The sequence below is a fragment of the Strix uralensis genome, chromosome 3 (assembly GCF_047716275.1).
Source record: "Strix uralensis isolate ZFMK-TIS-50842 chromosome 3, bStrUra1, whole genome shotgun sequence".
Taxonomy (NCBI): Eukaryota; Metazoa; Chordata; class Aves; order Strigiformes; family Strigidae; genus Strix; species Strix uralensis.
The window spans coordinates 100,820,833-100,842,308 of NC_133974.1; positions in this window are offsets into that span (position 1 = coordinate 100,820,833).

The window sequence follows — 21,476 nt, forward strand, 5'->3', positions numbered from 1 at the left end:
GAAAAATGCTGCTCCAGCCCAGTTTTACAGTCTCACAAAATCTGGATAGCTTTTATAAACTTTGGATCAGTGAGTGCAGCTCTTTCTGAGGCAAACCTCTGAACTTTTGAAGTCTGGCCAGGTTTCAGATAATTTGTTGACTTTCTTCGTGAGACAGTTAAAACACTGAATGTATATGTCTGTGTGACCTGACGCTATGTAAACATGCAGAGACTACTCCCTTCTCACCTGAAGAAGACAGTGTATTGTCACTGGGGTCATCTTCCTATTCCTCAGGGAACAGCCAACACCACATTATATTTGAGCCCAGCAGTTAAGGTTACGTGTATCCATTTCCCTTACCATTCCCTGCCAAATGGGAGCAAGCACAATTCACCGTGCAGGGGCCTTTGCATCACTGAGTCCTGCAATATCTACTGAAATAACAAAGGTTGGTAAAGACTCTTTCCTGCTGGCCTGCTTGCATCAACAGGTCCTCAAAGCCTGGAACAGTTTGTCCTGGACACACTTCATCCTGTCCCTCTGAACACAGGGACATGAACACTTGACTTGAGAGGTCAAGCTCAGTGCTGTCCCCTCAGCGAGGCACGACCAACACCACACAACCATTGAATCACCACCACATGATCCCCAACTTCAGACTTGAGAAACACACTGTGACTTTGAAAAATGAAAAAAACAAGCAGCTTAAAACTAAGATCCAAACTTGTACCAAGTATTTGCACATCGATGTTTATAAAATGCTCTACCAAGTTCTTGCTTTCTTTATTTACACATAAGCAGACTGATGAAACAGAAACAGTAAAAATAGAGAACTCAAGTAGAAATAGCTATCTACCAAAGTGGGTAAAAGTCAGTGCTTATCTTTTTTTCCTATTAAATCATCAAGAAATAACTTGAATAATATTCAACAGTTGTGCGCTTATACTTTCTACAATATTCTATTATTTTAATAAAGAGGTCATTGTGCATAGAGTGTACTTACTAGCTCAGTACAAAATTAGCTATGCTGACTTAATTGATGTTATTTACTTTTGCAGTCCATTGGCAGCCAGCCATTTTCTGTGAATACTAGTTCTCCTATTAATCATGATATTCCTTCAGCTTGCCAGTTTTCTGCAATGGCAGCTGCTATCTGGTAACAACTATCATGAACATCAGCAAAAGAGCCATCTCTCCCTTTAAATTTAATAATAGATTGTTTTATCACCCAAAGCAATGTCCTGGGGCATGATCTTCTGAAACCTCTTTTACTCTCATTGACTTGACCAGATTTTAGTGAAAGTCTGTGCTCTTGTTCTCTCTAGTGATGCAATACATCACACAAGAGCTATTAAAAAAAACCCCAAAACAACACACAACCCTTGATAATTTCTCAGGTAATATGTATTAAAAAATGGCACACTTTTATAATTAATCCATTTTATAATCATCTAGCAGTTTCTTAGGAAAAAAAAATCAGCCGAGTGAAGTGCAGAAGGTGAGTGGGAAGAAGTGTAAGAAAAGCGTTGCTTTTCTGAATCCAAAAATTCCTGAGGCCCGTGCTTGTTCCTCTCAGAACACTGCTGCAGGAATGAATGCTGCTATAGTTTTCTACAGGAAATCCTCAAACCCACTCATTCTGATGGCATGTTATGATGATCCAAGAAGGCAGTATTTGCAGAACTGAAAACCAGGAAAGAGTACATAGTATTTTGCCTTTGAAGAAATCAGCTGGATGTGGGCCCTCTTTTGACTCACCTTCAGCTTTCTATGGCTGATGTCTGTTCTTGTCAGCCTAGATAAAATAATATTTTATTATTGCTGTTGTTATTATTTCACTGTTTAATGGCTAACAGATGTGAGCTGGTTCATCCCATTTCCTGTCACTGCATATACAAAAGTAAATGTCTCTTTGCAGTTCACATACACAGAGCTGGAAGCCCCACCTCCCAGAGGTCTAGTAGGATAAAGAAAATCTGTTTACTTATACATATATGCACATATACTGTATATATATGCAAACATAAACATATATATTTATTCATAAAGAAATGTAAGCTGAGCAATGAATTGATCTCACAAAGAAATTTAAGAGTAAAAACATATTTTGCAAATGCATGTGCTGATTCAGAAGCACGACTTATGTGATATGTTTTGACCATATGTGTCCTGATCCTATTGGGAGTTATCCAACTCAGAGTTTGGGCCTGATGGAATGAGGGTGGAATAAAGATGAAGCCAATGACATTCTCTTTCCATTAGCTGGAAAAACTGGCTAAGAGGAAAAGAGAAACGATGCAAACTGCATATCCTCTGTCAAATTTGCTGCATAGAAACACGTTGTGTGTCAGGCCCCAGGAAAACGACTTACTGTAACACAGTTACATCTGGGATTCTCTTTGCAAAAGATGCCCAGCCTACTCCACTGGATTTTGCTAACCCTTAGTGTTTTAGATACACTAAATTCAATTCGATTACTACTGGAAGAGAACATGAAACATGCTTAATCTAAAAAACAATTATTAATGACCACGCCCTCCACTAGCTTCTATATTCTTCTCAAACTTTTCTGTTAGATTACAAATATACACACATTTCTGTGTTGGCTGTACACTGGCATATATATACACATGTATGCCTGTACACACACACGTACTCTTAAATCTATTATAATTGACAAAAGTTCATGATCTGTTTTAAGTTACACACAGCCTGTTTAATGTTGTCTCTAGTCTAACATGACAATAAAAACAAATGGATATGAGAGAAAATCTATTGAAAAATCTGTTTTCCGAACATAACCAAACTGCTCCTCAGAGTGCTTACATTACCTTTCTGCTGGAAAGCCAGTTGAGATGGGAAATACAGTAAAATTTGTGTTGTATGCACTATTCCCCTCCTGAATAATATGCCTGAACTCAGTGCAGTCTGAACTCCGAATTAAGCCTTGCAATGAAAATAGTGAAATACTGAGGTACAGTTCATAAGGCGTAGAGTGTAACATTAGGTGCAAACCTGTGTTATTAAACACCACTAACCTTTGGAAGGGATTTCCAAAGCCACTGTACTGTTTCTGCTTACCTGCAAGTGCTCACATTCATCACAAACCTTACTCCTGTGTTTGCTAAATTATAATTTTCCTTGTTTCTCCCAGGCAATGCAGACTTGCTAAACATCCTTGGCAATGGAGTGTCCCAACAAAACTGATATGAGTTATCATGTTTCCCACTCATTAGGGCAAGGGTTGGATCCAGAGAAGGTCAGTGATTTTCTGATTAAAGGAAGCTACCTTGGAAATTATCACTTCTGAAACCTACTATGTTTCACTTAAAGCTGATGAGGTGTTTGCTAAATCCAGCATATGGTCCTGGGGTCAGATGTGGAAGAAATCATGGTAGAAATAAGGAGAAATTGATTAGGGATGGAGAAGGAAAAACCAGAAAGACACCTCTCCAGGTCTTATTGGATCTCATGGCATCTGACCCAGGACATACCTCACCTGACTCTGCTGTTTTGAGGGGCAGGCTGTTATTCCTCCTGTTAGTCCTGAGCACCAGGCTCAGCATTTGAGATCCCTGGCTCTCAGGGAAGAGCTTTCTAGACCTCTGCAAGTGATCTTGAAGCCTGAGAGCCTGTGCTTTAACAAAAACTCATCTCTACTCATCACTACTATATCTGTGTGCCTGAAATGCTGAAATGCAGAGATTCAAGACTCCAGGTAGTCAAATGTAATAATGATGTGGCATAAAAATATAGACAGACTGGAATAAAGAGGGACTCACCTGGTACTCTGAGAAGCAGCACAACACATTTTACCTCTGTTTTAAATATGGTAAAATCCGTTGTTGCAGAATCTTGTTCATCACTTGGGCTTACTTATTAAGCTAAGAAAAGCATACCTCTAGCTCTGTTTCAGGTACCATATGATATTCTGCTGTTATGTACCCTGTTATAAAGTCAGTGTAAAATACATTTATGGATGTGGTAAAATTTTTCTAGTCTTTCCAAAACATTAATATTTCCAAAACATTACCTCAGAGAAAATTTCACGTCTGAGAAAATAGATGTGTTAAACAAGCCCCCTAAAAAGAATGTAGAAAGCAAAGAATGTTTAATTTCTACTTTCCTATTGCTAAATCATTTTCACATTAAGACAGCTGATCTGCCTGTCACTTTGTGCCTCACTAGCAAATTCCATCCAAGAGATTCTCATGATCAAGATTTGTCAGCGGATACTTTAGTTCTGGATTGATTCAGATGTGATCCTTCCCTCAAAACCTAAGCAGCATTTTTATATATTCCTTGTGACATTCTCCAGGTAGGCTCCCATCAGCCTATGAGCCACATTTGTGTCTACAATAATTCATGTTTCAACAGAAACTGTTAAACTTCTTTTTTTTTGCAACCAGTTTAAACATTTGCAACTAGATACATCCATTACATTGCAGAAGCCTAGTTCAGCATCAATATCAAGTGTCTTGTTCTATGACCTTGAGTCAGATGGGAATTTAGAGATCTGCCACATGTTAGGTATCTCAGCCGGAGATGCAGGGAGTTCTCCTCTCTGCTAAGGAGGGAAATAGGGAATGGTGGAATTTCAAGCATTTGGCAAAGTGTTTTTGTTCTGTATGACACAATACTAATTGAGATAAAGAGATGCACTCCAATAATATCTCTTGCCAGGTCAACTTCCAAAGACTAGTGTGAGAGAATATCCCAGTCAGCAAAATGTTTCAAGCTAATGCTTACCTCTGAGCATATGTTTAGTTTCCACTTATTTCAACAGGACTTAAGAAAAGGCTTTTCTAGTTGAGGATTGACATAAAAAATCAGTTAAGTACCTTTCTGAGTCAGGGCTAAAACTGGAATAAACAAATAACAATTAAAAAAATCCCATGCAATGTATAAAACACTCCCATTCCGCTCATGACTTGTTTAGACATACAGAAATATTGTCCAAATACTCATGCTGCATGCTGGCTGCCTACTCTAACACAGGTCAAAATGTCCCGTTTAAAAAAAAAATAATAATTTTTGGATACCCTGCAAGTTTCCAAGGCTTATGTTACTGTGGAGGAGGTACAACGCATGGGAATTTTCTGTTATATTTTCTTTTAATGAGTCCTGTAAGCAATTGTTTCACAATACAGTCTGAAAGGCTAGAACAATTAAATGACTACAGATGTGTCAAATGATGCAGGAAAACCATGAGACACTTCCAAATGAGTAGGCGGAGGGTGTGAGGAGACCATATCCTGTAATATATGAATCTCAGATTCTTTGGCATGCAGCTTATTTTTATGGAAATGTCCCGGTAAGCCTGGAACAATCTAATGGTTTTCAAAGTATTTCAAATCAACAGCATAAAAGCGCTGTTGAGAACAATCTTTTCATGCTGTGGTGATTTTGAATTGGCCTGGGAACAGTATAGTAAAGAATATGCAAGAGCTAAAAGGACCAAATTATAATTGCATTAGCAAGCTGTAGGTGAGAAACAATTTCATAAAGATAATAGAGTTCATTAGTGCAAGAGGCATAGAGGAAACAGTGCTGGTTGCTTTCATCTACTTTTGCTGACTCTCAGCTTGGATCTCAGCCATGGACACAGCCTGCAGCAATAATAGCGTTGCTCTAAGTTATGCCATCTTCAAATGTTCCTCAGTGGAGGCTTGTCCTGCAAGTCATTACACAGGAGCCACATTTGTCACTTAGTTTTCTGAGTCTCCTAGTGACTAATTATGTGAGGACCACTTCCAGCCCTTTTCTTTCCCATTTATACCTGAAGGAAAGCAAGTCTTGTAACTGTGATTGTGTGGCCCAATCAAAGTCCTAACTTGGACTAATCCACCCCTGATAACACCAGTGGGAGAAGAAAAAGCAAGGCTGTCTTAGCAGCAGGTAGGTTCCTTTGCACAATGAGGCTCCACACAAAACTGTGTACCTGCACTACTTGCCCACTAAGCCAAACACTGTTGGATGTGGTAATGACTCCATGTGTGAACAAAAGAGGGAAACGGGTGGGCAGGCATGGAGATGACAAAGCTCCCTGTAGGAAGCATCAGATTTCAAATGATGGAGCCTTTCAAGGGACACGTCTCTCTGCCTGATGCTATTCTTTTTCCTCGTGCATAAAGAAGATGGATCAAGGCTGCAAAATCCCAAACATGGCTCACTCTTCTCTACTATTGTATGGGTTTTTTACAGAAGAAATAATTTAGTAGTCTTCATTTAAAAAACCAACCAACCAAACCCTGAACTCACAAACTCTGATCACTGAAAATAAACCATTAGTTTCAAATTAGCTCTCAGGTACTACTGAAGGTTTAGGGAAAACTGTCAGGGAAAATCAAACGTAAAAAGTTGATCTTAGGTGAGCATGTTTCCCAGCAACCTATAGCCAGAACATTCCTGGATCAATAATACTGCAGATCGTTAAGATATACCACTGTGAGAGGAGAAGTTACATGCCTGAGCTTCCGAGCCTTTGTGCATTAGCACTGGAACTTAAAAGAGAACAAATGTCTTGCCAAAAATACTTGGAGACCACTAGTGCCTGAAGAACAAGCCTCCACTACTTGAGATATTTTCTTTTCAATAAGTCCCCTTCCTCCCATTTTTGGAGAATGTAATTAGATATTCTAAAAGTCTGTGTGGACGTTAAAAGCTTTTATATAAAAATCTCTAACAAAATAGGCATATGTATATAAACAGAGGCAACCTGGAAGTTAAGTGACATACAGCAAATTTGTATGATTAATTTGTTTTATGCTCTGTGAAAGAAACAGTCTGTTTAAAAAAGTGTTATATAAAATTATGTTGTACACAGTTGTCAGCAGATACTAATTACTGTAGTATCTTGTGAGTATATAATGGGGAAAAGTCATGAGGTTATAGGAGAAAACCCATTTTATTTAGCCTTGTAGTCATCAAAATAATGTCACTATTCATAGAGATCAAGTAATAATGGGAATTTCTGCCATTGTTTGTTTGGGATTGTAAAGACATACCTGGAAAATTTCTTCCGCTATCCAGCTGAATACAAAGGAAGGAGTCCCTTCCCTCCCCTTGTCCAGTAGCGATGTCCTATTGGAGAACCTGAACCTGATAAGGAAGTCACAGCAAATTCTGTAATAATGTCACCAGAAGAGTCATTCTCATCATCAAGTAAAGAAAAGTGAAAGATCACATGCAAAATGCAGGACAAAGTATGGCACTACGACAGATAGAAGAACTACATAGCCAATATCAAGAACAGCCCAGTTACCATACCATTACTCTATAAATATTTCAAATACATGCAGTAGAAATTAAATTGTTCAAGTTTTACATTATCATTTCCATGACACTGACAGCAGTTAAAGAAAACTAGATTGCCAGTAGAATGACCCATTACACAGTCCATTTGCTGACTTACTCACAAATTTGTAATACAAATGAGACCTAAACTGACTTCACCTTTTCTTCCACATTTGAGAACTGGGGCTTTATCTGGATCTATTTTCCAGTTCAGAGAAATTAATGTAGCAGACAGTCCTCAAAAAGAAATTAGGTTTTGAGTGTTTTATAATGCAAATGGTAAGATGGCACTTGTTTTCAGCATATAATTTTTATTATTATAAAATATAAAACCGACTCTATAAATGTTTTTCCTTATTATCCACCTGTCTTTGGTGGAGCATGATGAATTAGTTGAGAGTATTTTTCTTTAAAACATTAGCAGATAATTCCCTTTTGATATGCTCAACTATAAATATAACTAAGGACATAATTATATAAACAGATGTACATATATTGTATGAAATATTAGACATAAACACTAGCAGAATCAACTTTAGACTTGTGATATTTTAAGTGAAAACTTTTTTCATTACAGAAAACCTCATAATTTCTGTATTTGTTACACTGCCATCTTAAACATAGCCACACATCTTGTATTCAGCATCACTCAAGTCAGCGGAAATGTTTTCCTCAGCTGTGAAGAACTGGGAAAAGTTGGAAATGAATAAAATCTGTGGCAGAAAGGTTTCCAGGTACAACCCGCTGCTATTAGCTGCTTTCAGATGACATCTCCTTGGCTTACCAGTACACACAACAACTTACATATTGCTGGTTTGCATTTACAAGTTGTAATGCTTTTCATTCAAAAGAACCCAAAAGCATTTCACAAATTTAGACCTAGTCTTGGAATAATTTTATACATATGATCATCTCATGGATTACTCCTGTCTTTATAGAACAGAAATGAGAAATATATGAGCTGTGTACACATTTCCGACTCACAGCAGAAACCTTGTCTTTGAAAAACATCGGGGAATGCAGAAACCCTGTACAGTTGTTTAGAGCAGCATCACATCTACTTTATATGTACTATATTTTCAACAGAATATCTCTAATTTTTTACACCTTCCCCATGGTAAACAAAGTGAGAGAAGGAAAAAAAGCTTCCCAAGATCACCAAGTACACGAGCAGCTTGCTCTACCTGATGGGAAAAGCAGAGATGAGCTTGAAAACCAGGATCTCACTTTTGGCTGAGCCTTCAGGCCAGGCTGAACCTTGTCCAGACTGTGTGGTCTGCCTGTAGCAGGTATCCTCTCCCTACAGGAGAGGGCTCTGGGAGCCATCTCTGTGCTGCGTAGAGTGGCACAAGGTATTTGCAACCCTGTATATGTATTTCATAGAATCCTAGAATGGTTTGGGTTTGAAGGGACCTTAAAGATCATCTAGTTCCATCCCCCCTGCCATGGGCAGAGACATCTTCCACTAGACCGGGTTGCTCAAAGCCCCATCCAACCTGGCCTTGAACAGTTCCATGGAGGGGGCAGCCACAACTGCTCTGGGAAACCTGTTCCAGTGCCTTACCACCCTCACAGTAAAGAATTTCTTCCTTACATCTGATCTAAATCTACCCTCTTCCAGTTTAAAATCATTACTCCTCATCCTATCACTACACTCCCTGATAAAGAGTCCCTCCCCATCTTTCTTGTAGCCCCCTTTAAGTACTGGAAGGCTGCTACAAGGTGTCCCCAGAGGCTTCTCTTCTCTAGGTTGAACAAACCCAACTCTCTCAGCCTGTCCTCCACCACCAAGGGAGGTGCTCCAGCCCCTTGATCATCTTCGTGTCCCACCTCTGGACTCACTCCAACAGTTTCATGTCTTTCTCATGTTGGGAGCCCCAGAACTGAATGCTGTACTCCAGGTGAGGTCTCATGAGAGCAGAGTAGAGAGGGAGAATCACCTCCCCCGACCTGCTGGCCACACTTCTCTTCATGTAGCCCAGGATACAGTTGGCTTTCTGGGCTGTGAGCACACATTGCTGGCTCAAAGTCAGTTTTCCATCCACTAATACCCCCCCAAGGCCTTCTCCACAGGGCTGCTCTCAATCCACTCATCGCCCAGCCTGTATTTGTGCTTGGCATTGCCCTGACCCATGTGCAGGACCTTGCACTTGGCCTTGCTGAACTTCATGATGTTTGCACGGTCCCACCTCTCCAGCATGCCCAGGTCCCTCTGGATGGCACATCCCTTCCCTCCAGCCTGTCGACCGCACCACACAGCTTGGTGTTGTTGGCAATCTTGCTGAGGGTGCGCTCAATCCCACTGTCCGTGTCTCCAACAGAGATGTGAAACAGCACCGGTCCCAACACTGACCCCTGAAGAATCCCACTCGTCACTGCTCTCCACTTGGACATTGAACTGTTGACCACAACTCTGAGTGCAACCATCCAGCCAATTCGTTATCCACTGTGCAGTCCATCCATCAAATCCACGTCTTTCCAATTTGAGACAAGGATGTAATGCGGTACAATGTCAAATGATTTGCACAATTTGACACAAATCTTTTGTGTAGGCTTATTCCCCTTGAGTTAAAGGAAAGGTACTCTAACACTTATGCTTATATTACCCATGACTGTTACATTGTCACTTCTGTTGGTGACAAGATAGACCAATTCTCCGTATCTATTCCCTTCTGTTCATTCTCTGCCATGCTGCCGCCTTCTGTGCTATTGCGTCCTGACAGCTGCTGCTGTTACAGCTAATTCCTACTACTCATCTGAGCTATCAGCTGAAAAAAGACTTTGCCAGCTTTGCTCTTTAGTGAGCCCCTTAAACCACTATCAGCTGGGTGTCATATGGCTGAAATAAAATTTAGGCACTTTAGCACAGAATTAATCATATCTACATCTAGAAATAAGACACTATAAACATTTCATCCCTCAAAGGACAATGTTTCAAGACTCTTTCCCACATTTCAGAGTTATCAAAACTTATATTTTATAATGAAAAATCGGGGGGAAAATACTGAGTAAACTGTAAGCAAAAATAAAGTGCTTTCTCAAAATTTTCAGCAGCCATGAGAAGCAAACCCTACAAATCTCATGAATGAAAGTGATGTTTCTTGTGTCCTTTGAATCTACACATGGAGTTTCTCTGTTGGTTCAGAAAGTAACTGGCTCCAAGCTAAATTAAACAGAAATTACTACATCGAAGCAGGTCATAAAATAGTGAGTAATTTAATGAGAAACTTGAAAAGAAAGGTCAAACATTTTTTTTTTTAAATTTATCACAAAAGTTCCATAGTTTTAGAATTTGTCATAAAAGTTCTCTTTTCTGGAAAAAAAGCAGAGACTGTTCTTGGAGAGAAGGGCCATTATCTTTTCAGGTAATGAAATTAAGAAAAAGATAAACTTTCCTTTAAAATGTTAACATTTTACTGTGGAAAAAAAGTGAAAAAGGACAGTCCTTCTTAGTTGAAAATGCCTTGAAACAAGAATTTCAATCCGCTTGCCTATGAGGAGTATAGTGCACTTGGATTAAGGCTATATAGCAGATGTTTAATACGAAAATGTTTTTGAAAGCATAACACAGACCTCATAAGATAGACATTTTGGTTTGCAGGAAAAATGCCTAGACTTTACATTGGAAAACAAAACTCAGCATATGTCCACGCCATTGCCAGATTTGCTCAGTCTTGTAAGTCAGGGGCAACAGTCTTCCAAAACATCTTAGTTTTGTATAGTATCTAAAAATATATAAATATACAATATAATATGTATGTTTGTTCATTTCCTATCTGACTTCATCAGTCAGCCAGCTTGACTTCAGATGAAAGTTTTGGTTCTTTTTCCTTCTTAACCACAAGGGCTTCATGGACCTGTAATTAAAAAATGTATTTTCCTGGCTATGTTATACAAAATATGTTAAGTATTTGACCAGATGCTGAAGACTGGCCATTTTGATCAAAGAGATGGAGAAATTTCAGTAACAAAATATGGCACTATTGGAATCTTTGGGAAGTTACTGTATCCATGTTATAATTTATACAGGAGAAAGGTTGCATGTCTAGCTCCTTAATGTATTTAACAAATTAGCAGACATTTGAGAAGAAAAGAACTCATTGACTTTTTTTTCTTTTGTTTTACTCAGTATTTGAGTTATTGAGTTATTCTGTATCATTACTTGAAGAAAGAACACTGATTCACTGCATCCAATCTGACCAAGCTCTATGTTTCAGGGAAGGGTTGTTCACTTTTTAAATTTTATGCCTGGACATATAAGCCATATACCAATAAAGGAGGATTTAACTGTAAAACTTCCCCCCTTAAGCCAGGAATCAGTAATGCATAGAAATGAAAAACTCTCAAGAATATCTATCAGCTGAGATTCATAGGATCTCATTATTCATATTTTATTAATATTAATTTAAACTTTGCACCTAAGTCACACCCACATTCCCTCTTTCCCCCCAAAAAAGGGTTTACAAAGTCCAAGATTTCCTAAAGTAAAACTTTAATTAATTTTCCATTAAAAATAAATGGCAAATAACCATAAAAGCTCGTCTTGAGCAACAATGTCAGTTTAAGAAAGTTCATGAATACTGAAGACACTAACAATTTAGTTTTCACCTTCATTTTTCACTTTGATAATGAAATTAGAAGATTTCAGTGAAGGGTTGATAATTGCAATCAATATGTACATACTAGTTGAAAAAACGCTCAAAGCCAACACCATCTTTAAAAATGTGTTTATAAATAACTGGACCATTGTGGGCTTTAAATCAGTGTACCTGATACACATTTGGCCTCAATTAGGGCTACACAACTTAATCTTACAGAATAGTTATTTTTTTTAAAATGCTACATAAACAAGCTCCAGCTAAATATTCTGAAATTTGGAATTATTTTTGTCTCTTTCTCCTTTTGTGTAATTCTGTAATCAGAAACATCAAAATATTTGGGTCAGTCCTGTGGTAGTTCCTCAGGCACAAGTCTTGTTGACTTAGGGTTTTGCTGGAGTAAGGAACTTAGGTTCCCATGCTACAGTGCATGTTGTTTTCTCAAGGATACTGAATACAGCTGTTAAAATTCTTTCTTGTTGTTCCCATAAACGCTAGCTGAAAAATAAAGTTTTCTAATATTCTATGAATTAAATGTGTATTAAGATTATTTCTGAATGAAATTATGAAGATCAGCTTAGCTCTGTGAAAGACACAAAGCAGTTCAAGGTAATAGAGAAAAGATTATTGTCACAACAAAGCCTGAGGAAGAAGTCTGAGGTTGAACCGAGTTTATTTTAGAATAAAAAACAGAAATTAAATCCTCCAGAGATTAGAAGTGGCATTCAGAGTCTTCCACATTAAGGTCACTAGTTCAAATCCAGTGTAGGTCACTTATCAAGTGGTCATTACCAAGTCATGGTTGGTCAATGAGCTGGTGATCTCATGGACAGGAATCCACACCACTAAAACCTCTGCCACAATTGGCACCTTTACTGGATATTTCACTAAAGAAACCAAGGACTGAGTTGAGCGCAGAGACTGAACAATCCTTTCAGCATAAGAGGTGACGCCTCAAAAAACAGGTTAGTAGGATTTATGGTAAGCTTGTCTTAGCTGAAAGTTACTCTTCACATTTGTAACCAATAATCAAGACAGAAAATATCCAGGACAGATTCCTTCTGACCTGTTTTAGTGTTGTGATGCCCAAATAAATGCCCAAATAAATGCTAGATAAACAAGTTATTCCTGACTCTTTCATCAGGGTAGTGATTTCTGTATTACTTCAAGAGAAGATGACCACATAATTATTCCCATATGGAACCCATTTCTCCCTCTCTCCAAATGATAATTTTAGATGTTGATTTCATCGCCAGGAAGAATATTCAGTTTGCAACTAGATGAAAATAGGTTTTCTAATAATACTTGACTTTTCATATTTTCATACACAAAAAGATGCTCCAAACATTCACAGACCCTTTCAGAACATGTGCAAAGCAAGAAAAATGAAAATATCAGGACTTTACATAGTTATGATTCTGAGACTACAAAACACACTGCAGAATTCACTCCTCCTCACAGCTCTCTATTTTAGAGCACCAGCTTAGTTTGGTATTTTACCATACATTTGTGAAGATACAGACATTAAAGTATACATTCCTAACTGACTTCAGTCACTGGAAAGCTTGTAATGAAAGGGATGTATAGCTCTGGTCACCTCACACACACTGCAGATCCCATTACTGTATAGTCCAAGAAATAAAGCATTTTTCCCAGATTCTATACGAAAAAAATGGAATCTTACAGAGGTTTGAGGCTCGGTGGTTGTTTCTGGGTCACACCAACAGTTAGGGCCTTGTTATAACATAGAAATACAAGTGGCTATACTGATTCAGACCAAGTATCTAGCTGTGGTCATAACTGGACACATAAGAAAGCACAGTAGAGTAAGTACAGAAGCTATTTCCTCCCCTCATACTCTTCCATACTGCAGCTGCTTTCAACTCAGCAGATTTTCTGAGCTTGTTATGATTTAATCTGTTCAGGAATTCTGGGGGTCCTCTCTTTCAAATACTTGTCCTTGAACCTGCATACATTTCTTGTGTCCTATGGTGTTCCATGTTTCATTTATGAAGAGCTCTCTCCTTCAGGTGATTACCTACTTCTGATTTGAACTAGGCTCCAACCAGCTTCATTTGTTGGCCCTCAGTTTTCACACTGGGGAAAACTGTGATCAGTTCTGATCACTAACAAACCTCTTCATGCTGTTCATGATTTTGTAGACCTCTCTTGTATCCTTCCTGAGGCTGTAGGAGCCCTAGTATTCTCAATCACTCTTCCTATGCAAACTGCTTCAAATCTCTGGTCATCCTTGTTTCTCTTCTCTGTGCTTTCTCGAGTTCTAACATAATCTTTTTCAGATAGGGAGACTAGAACTGCACATATCATTCAGGTTGTGAACAAACTGTACATAATGGCATTTTCCATTTTTTTTCTTTTTCTCCATTCCTTAAGGAACCTAACATTTTGTTTGCTTGCTAAACTGCTACTAAGCACTGAGCTGATGTTTTGGTGTCTATTACAGCATCAAGGTTTCACTCCTTAGCAGTTGCAGTCAGTTCAGAGTCCACTATTTTATCTGTGAAAAATGAATTTTATTGTGGATCATGCTACCTCACTGGAGCCAGTCAAGCAAGAAGCTACAGCTTTACAAGAAGCTACAGCTTTAGTCCAGTTTGAACACATGGAGAAATGAAAGATAAAACTGCAATTTAGAACTGGATTGCTAACAAAATAAAGCCAGCAGCAAGAAAGCTGGAAAGATATTCTTTTGAGGCTGACTGCAATCCTTTATTCTGCCTGTCAGCAGTGATTGTAGAGCAATGATGACTCTAAGCTTGGCCATACAGGAGACTTTATAAGTGATGCACTGGGATTTTAAAGTCTATGGAAAAAATAATTCCAGAGTTGTACATCCAGGAACATTTCCAGTTATGCATTACAGTTGTGTTTGCCCATTTGCATGACAGAAAGTAGGAAATAAGGACTTCTCATTATCTTACATAGTTGACAATAATGAAGAAATTACTGCACTTCACTATGTAGTACAAACTAACAGTCACTATCACTGGTACTGGTAATGAGGAGGAATATGAAGGTTGAAAGAAGAAGCACTTGTCTAAAGTTGTCAAGAAATTCAATCTGAGTCTGGGGCTTAGGAAAGCCACACAGACATTTCTGTGAAGAAAGCTTTTGTAGCAGCTGGGGACTTTTGGCAGATTAATAGCAAATCTTAAAGATCAACTGAGATTTATTGAAACTTGAAATAGTATATTTGTAAGTCTTTTAAGAGTTGGCTATTTTGGCTATTATGGCATTCTACTAAATTATATTTGAGTGGAAAGACGGTCTTGTTTCTAAGGCCCTTGATTGGCTTTCAGAAAAAAACTAAGTTAACACTCAAATTCATTTGATGTGATCTGGGGCCAGTTATTCAAATTCATTACTCCTCAGATTTACATGTGATTTAGGGACAATAAAAAGATTTTTCTTGTTTATATTTGGGTTTGTCTCACAATATGCGACTGATTGCATTACAGCTTTTCTAGCAAAAGTTTGCCCATAGAGCTTGCATTTCATAATTATGGTCTTAGCTGTCCTCTTTTCGGCTTGATTTCTCTTTCTACTCATTTCTACACTGCCAAGTACACAGAGACTCAGTTTCTGTGCATGAGTACCACATGTGGCTACTTTTAAGTGTTCTCTTCCTGTAATGTTGGAATGACTAGAAAAACGGCCTTTTCATTTCTTGTCCACGCCTTCAGTAGACTGTCATGGATGCCTCCTCAAAGCCAAAATGGACTCCAGATTAAGACTGAGGTTTAATCCACAAAATAAACAAAATAAAGCTGCTTATAGACATTTACATAAAGTGAGCCATTCATAGACTGATGAGAATCTCTTTCAGTGCTTAAGACATCTGCTATTTTTTACATATATTTGAACCAGAAGTAATAGGTCACGTTCAAGAGTGGGTCTAAGCCACATGGCAAGAGTGTAAGGGCAGTTTCACAACAGGGAATTCAAACATTATCTCCTATCTATGCTAGCAGTGACTACTGTAGTAAGATTCTCCCTTGATTCTATCCCCACAGACAGCAGCTATTTTATTATTATAAACATAGCCAACACATTTTTAGAATATATAAAACCAAGTAAGAAAATTGAAAGCTCCTTTGTGCTGAGAAGAGCCTCAGTAAAAAAGGAAACTTCAACATGTCTTACAAAGTGTCATGGACCCACCTTTCTTTTCCAGGGGAAGAAAAAGCTGAAAAATGTCTGCATAATGCCCATTTTCCAGCTCTACTATGGGCTCACGTTATCAGAAGCACCACAGTTCATGTATTGTCCTAAAAGATTTCATGTGACAGTCCAGATATGGATGAATTCTCTGCTTACACAGAAGGCTCACTTCTTTTCCTCCCTCCTTCTCCCATCCTTTGCCAGGCATTCTGCAGAGAATACATTTATACCTTTTCTAACTGAACTCTCTGGGACTGAAGGATGGTACAGGCTGCAAACCTGGCGCACTGCCCATCCTACACACTCCTCTGCAGAGCCCTGTAAAGGATCCAAGCAAGGAAAAGCCAAAATAAACCAACAAAACAAAATATTTTCCTTCTAATGTCTCACTGAAGCAGTGGGCTTAACAAAACTTCAGACAGCACTTACCTCAGAATTCTTACTGAGAGCCCCTAATTTTTTTGCAGGGAAAAAAAAAAAAAATTCTGAGCCTGGCCAAACTAATCCTGAAATACAGCAGAGGGACAACCAGTGCACCTTGGATGACTGTTAACAATTCCTTTCTTCTTAATCTGAAAAGTTCATCTCTAACCTGAGGCAGGGCTCTCTACCAACATGACACAGGCTAAGGACCAGCTTGTAACTCCTTTTCATGTTGGCTCACTTGCTTGTTTACTCAATGTTGTCATGTATTAGTTACTTAAAGAAAGGAAACCTGTGCTCTAATGTTCTTTTCTAGGAAAGCATTCCTAGATGCCTGCAATTCTGGCTATCTAATGCTAGTAAAGGCATGCAAAACTGACACTGAATGAGGCCATTACAGATCATAATAATCCTAACTAAATGCAGTTTACCTGGCAGGCAAGACCTCAGTGCTCCCAGTATACAGCAAATGGCAAAGTATTATTTTTGTAATACAAAGTACTGTATGAAATACAGTCAGTTCACATGACTGTTGCTATGTATGAACAAAATCCAGATGGGTTCCTCTGGATCCGAGTTTTGCACAAAACCAGATTGTGTTGGAAATAGGTCATCTCCATCAGACCTTCCACAGTGCTATGACTTCTTTTTATTTGGGTTACATATTTCCTGAGCTTTCAAAAATATTACTCACCAGCAAAACCAGCATGCTAAATAGTCACATTTATTCAGTGGATGTTTGTATCACATTGGCAAACAATCATTCATCATCAGTCTTTAGCTCGCACAAAACAACAGCCCTGTACAATGTGGAGACTTTTCAGAAGTTTCTTACCTCACTCAGGTTGTTATCATGACAGAATCTTGATTCAAGATAGTTAGAGTATCAAAGGGTCTGTTAGGGAATACTCAGTTGGGTGTCAGCAGTGCTATCTATCTCCCATCATTGTTTTTGGCTGGGCCAACAAATCATAGGACCTAGCTTTCCCATTGTAAGTACTTTTGGCTGTGAGATATCTGTTGGATGTTTCACAGCTCCCATGTTAGCCATAAACACTAGACCAGTACTTTAACACAGTCAGGAAGATGCACTGAAGCTACACAGTGTCGTGACATCCACTAATGCTCTAGTGTTGGTTTTGTTCAGACATACACTGAATGGATGATCCATCATGTTCAGGAATGGACAAGAAACTTTAAGCTAGTTTATGATTACCACTGATATTAGCAAAATACATCCATGCAGCTCCATAAAGTAACATTTACAAATTACTCCCCAGAATACCACAGACTATCCAGCCTGTCCCGCTTCACCTCTGAAACGCTTATTTCCCAGCTGGTTTTGGTAGTGATTCACTCAAAAATGGTTAGTATTACAGCTCATCATGGATAAAGTGAGGCTTGGGTAAATCCCAATGGCTGGTTCTTTCTCTCACAGAATAATTAGGACATAGGCCAGTCCTTCCCATGCACACCAGCTGTGTGCTCCTTCGCCATTGCTAAGCAGACAGATGCATAATCTGGAACTGGTTGTTGCTGTCAGTCAGCTGGCTGTTATTACGTCAGTCACAAGATAATCTCCAGGACATTTTGCGAGGCAAGGAGCTCTCAAAAGAACTTCTTGACTGTGCTATATGTGCAGGAGTCAAGTAGAGAGAAGCCAAAATAAAATAAACAAACAAAAAAGAACAAGTTCAGTTTTCCTCTAAATAACATGCCATTGAAGCATGCATAACAAAAGGTTGTAAAACTCTTACATCTGAACTCTAACAGAGTTCCCTAGCAGAAAACAAAGTCCCTGAGCCCACCTGTGGGGTTCCTCTTCCTGGAGCCTGAAAGACTGCAAGTTACCACTTGTGGAAACCAATGTCACTTCAGTGACCATCCTCCTTTTGCTGAGCTTCTTCCTATCTAATTATCCTAGATCTGGAGCAGGAACAGGTTCTCCAGGGTTATGTCAGACAGTTTGTGTTGTTATACCTGCAAAGATCAGACTCTCACACAAGACACCTTTGCAAGACTCTGCAGAAGTAAAAGGACTCACAGCATGAACAGATGTGGTGTAGCTGAAGACATAGGTATTAACGGACCCTGCTCTCTGTGCAGAAAGACACACTGCATATAGAATATCCCTTACATGGGGATCCTTCACCTGGCCAGAGCTATAATGCAAGAGCCAAGAAAGTAAATACATGAAGAAATAGATCAGTTCCCGTCTAGGAAATACAGACAGTTAATTGAGATGATGTTTCTGTTTTGGATCTTGTCATCATAGTGTCAGTGTTACAGTGAACAACCTTCTCAAAAAAACTTGATTTACAGTTAGATATCTAATTAAGGTGATCTACAAACTGCGTGGCACCCATCAGTCTTCTGGCATTTACAAGCAGATTTTCTAAAGAACTCAGCAGGCATTTCTTTTGAAAATTTATCTTTGTATTTTGGAAGTTTCCTTTGATATCCTATTCCAAAGGGAGTGGCTGTCTGTGGAGCTCTAAGCATTGCTGGTTCTACAGTATCTTTTATATTCCCCAGATGAAGATCTCTGTATTTCAGAAATGACATAACATACTAATTATCAGCAAAATAAATTACTCATTTCAATTCACTTTGAGAGTTAACAGGCAGACTTTAAAATTCAGCACATATACATAACCCCTCATAGCTAAAATAATCTGTCAAAATGTCATTTATGTCAGTTAATCTTTCAGGGAATATTAAGTTTAAGGCATATTTAATAGCAATCTTTTTTAGACAGCCTGAATAGTACAGTTTGCATGACCTTTTTAAAACTCTTCATCAGGACACAATATCTCTTGGAAATAAACTGTGTAGAGACAAATACTTCTTTTACAAAAAAAAAAAACCAACAAACTTTCCTCAGAGAAAAATAATGAGGTGATAGAACTATAAACAGTCTGGCCGTAGACATTGGTTTTATTTTGGGTTGGGTTTTTTTGTTTTTTTTTTTTTTCCCTAGCTGGAAAGAGTGACTTCCTGGATTCATGAATATGTTGTGGACCTACATACATATCTACATATCATTTCAACCTGGAACATTGGAAACAACTACAGTTGGGAACTTGAACACGCATAACAGTGGCTGTGGTGATTTAGTTTCCTTTTAATTAGAGCAGGTTGGAAAAATTCTTACCAAATAGTGTTTCATTGGAATTTGATGATTTGGCCAATTTAGAACTTTTCACAGATGTGGTTTAATTTCAAAGACCTGACAGACCTTAATTTCAAAGGTCTGACAGACCCTAGGCAGACTCCAATATGAGCCTCATTGCCAGGCAGGTTTTAAAACTTGGATTCTTGCTGGCTACCTCGTCCAGCTTGTTGGCCGCCCACAGAGCGGGCTGCTGGGAACCTGGATTTGCAGGGTCTGGAGATCACCAGCTGTCCTTCCCCAAAACACTGTAAGAGCTCTGTCTCCATTAATAGAATATTCCAAGTGTTTTCCTTCTATTTCTTCAGCTGGAACAAACACAAATGTCAAATCAATAAAAACCTCTGAGAAAAAGAATTACTATTTTTATCTCTGATTCTAATATAAGGAACATAGTTAAAACATTAAAATTCCCTGTGGAGGGAACTACTTCATATGGGGACTACCGTCATTAATAAAGATAAACCAGATAACATGTGAAAAAAATATGTCTTCAACAAAGGCTATTTTTTGTTGATGTGTTTTTACATCATGAATTTGTAAAATATCACAATAGGATCCTGATTCCTTGGTAAAAACACAAAATTAAATCAGTAATACTACACCACAGAAAAAAGAGAAATCATTGCCACCCACACCTTCCTTCATGGTGTTTGAACATTAAAGGTAAAACTAAAGTCCTATTAATTATCATTAATATTTATGCAGTACCCACAAGTCCAAACTGACATGATAGCCTCCTTTTATTATGTCTCATAATTCTTTATTCCAGGGAGTACTAAATTGGATTAGATGAAAACAAAGAATGGAAAAAGAAACAGAACTACAGGCTGAGGTGATATAAATGCTGTGAATTTGAATGAAGTGAATTGCTGTCCAGTTTTCAATTTGAATTTATGCATATGAAAAAAGATTCTGTGACTGCAGAAGTTCCTCTTTTGTTTGTAACTGTTGTGGAACACTCCAGACATGGAATCTTTTCCTATACTTCTATTTGCACTGAGCCCCTGCATTTCTGAAATTTTGAAAAGTTAAAGGACAGCAGAGAATTTGCACCTGTGCAAACAACCTGAGTCAGTTCTTTTAAATCCTGTTTGCCTCTTGGCACTGATGAAAATGTAACAGAAAAGAAAAACCAAATCACAACCTTTTGGAATTTTGTCTTTGAGGAAAGATAAATTCATTTTTCAGGCTGATTTAGCATTTTATACCCTCTGATGACCTTCCATGCCTGTAAAATTGTGTTACCAAGTGGTTAGTATAGTCCTCCCTACAAGAAATAAAGATGCCAAGAAAACTGAGTTACTGTTGTCATCTTTAGAGTATTGTCTGTCAAACACATCCAGTGGAACTGGGCCCTAGATATGCCTTTTGCTTTGCTTATCTAGCCTTTTCATCTTTTTTTTCTCTGCTAAAACTGTTCCCAGTGGTAATAAAAATGGTTCCTAGCCAGAAAACAGACCTGGTGTTGAAAGTTCACCCTCACTTTCAGTTCCAGACACCAACAGCAATGAATTTCATTTGAACTGATTTTTTTTTTTTTTTTTTTTAACAAGCAGAACAATTTCAATCCTTACAGAAGGTGACAGTAGCAGTGTTGGAAGTCATTCAGATATTAGCAGCTGCTGGGAAAGCTTTATAAATATCAAGAATCCTTGTCAGTCCCACAGGTCCCACACCATCAATGTGAGCCCCAGTCAGCTGAGGCTGGAGTACAACGTCTGGGCTTTCCCCACACCTCTTTGGCCCTGGGCAGTCTTATCCAGTGCTCACACAACAGCAGTGCTGCATCAGATACTGACTGGTCTCATTTCATACAAGAC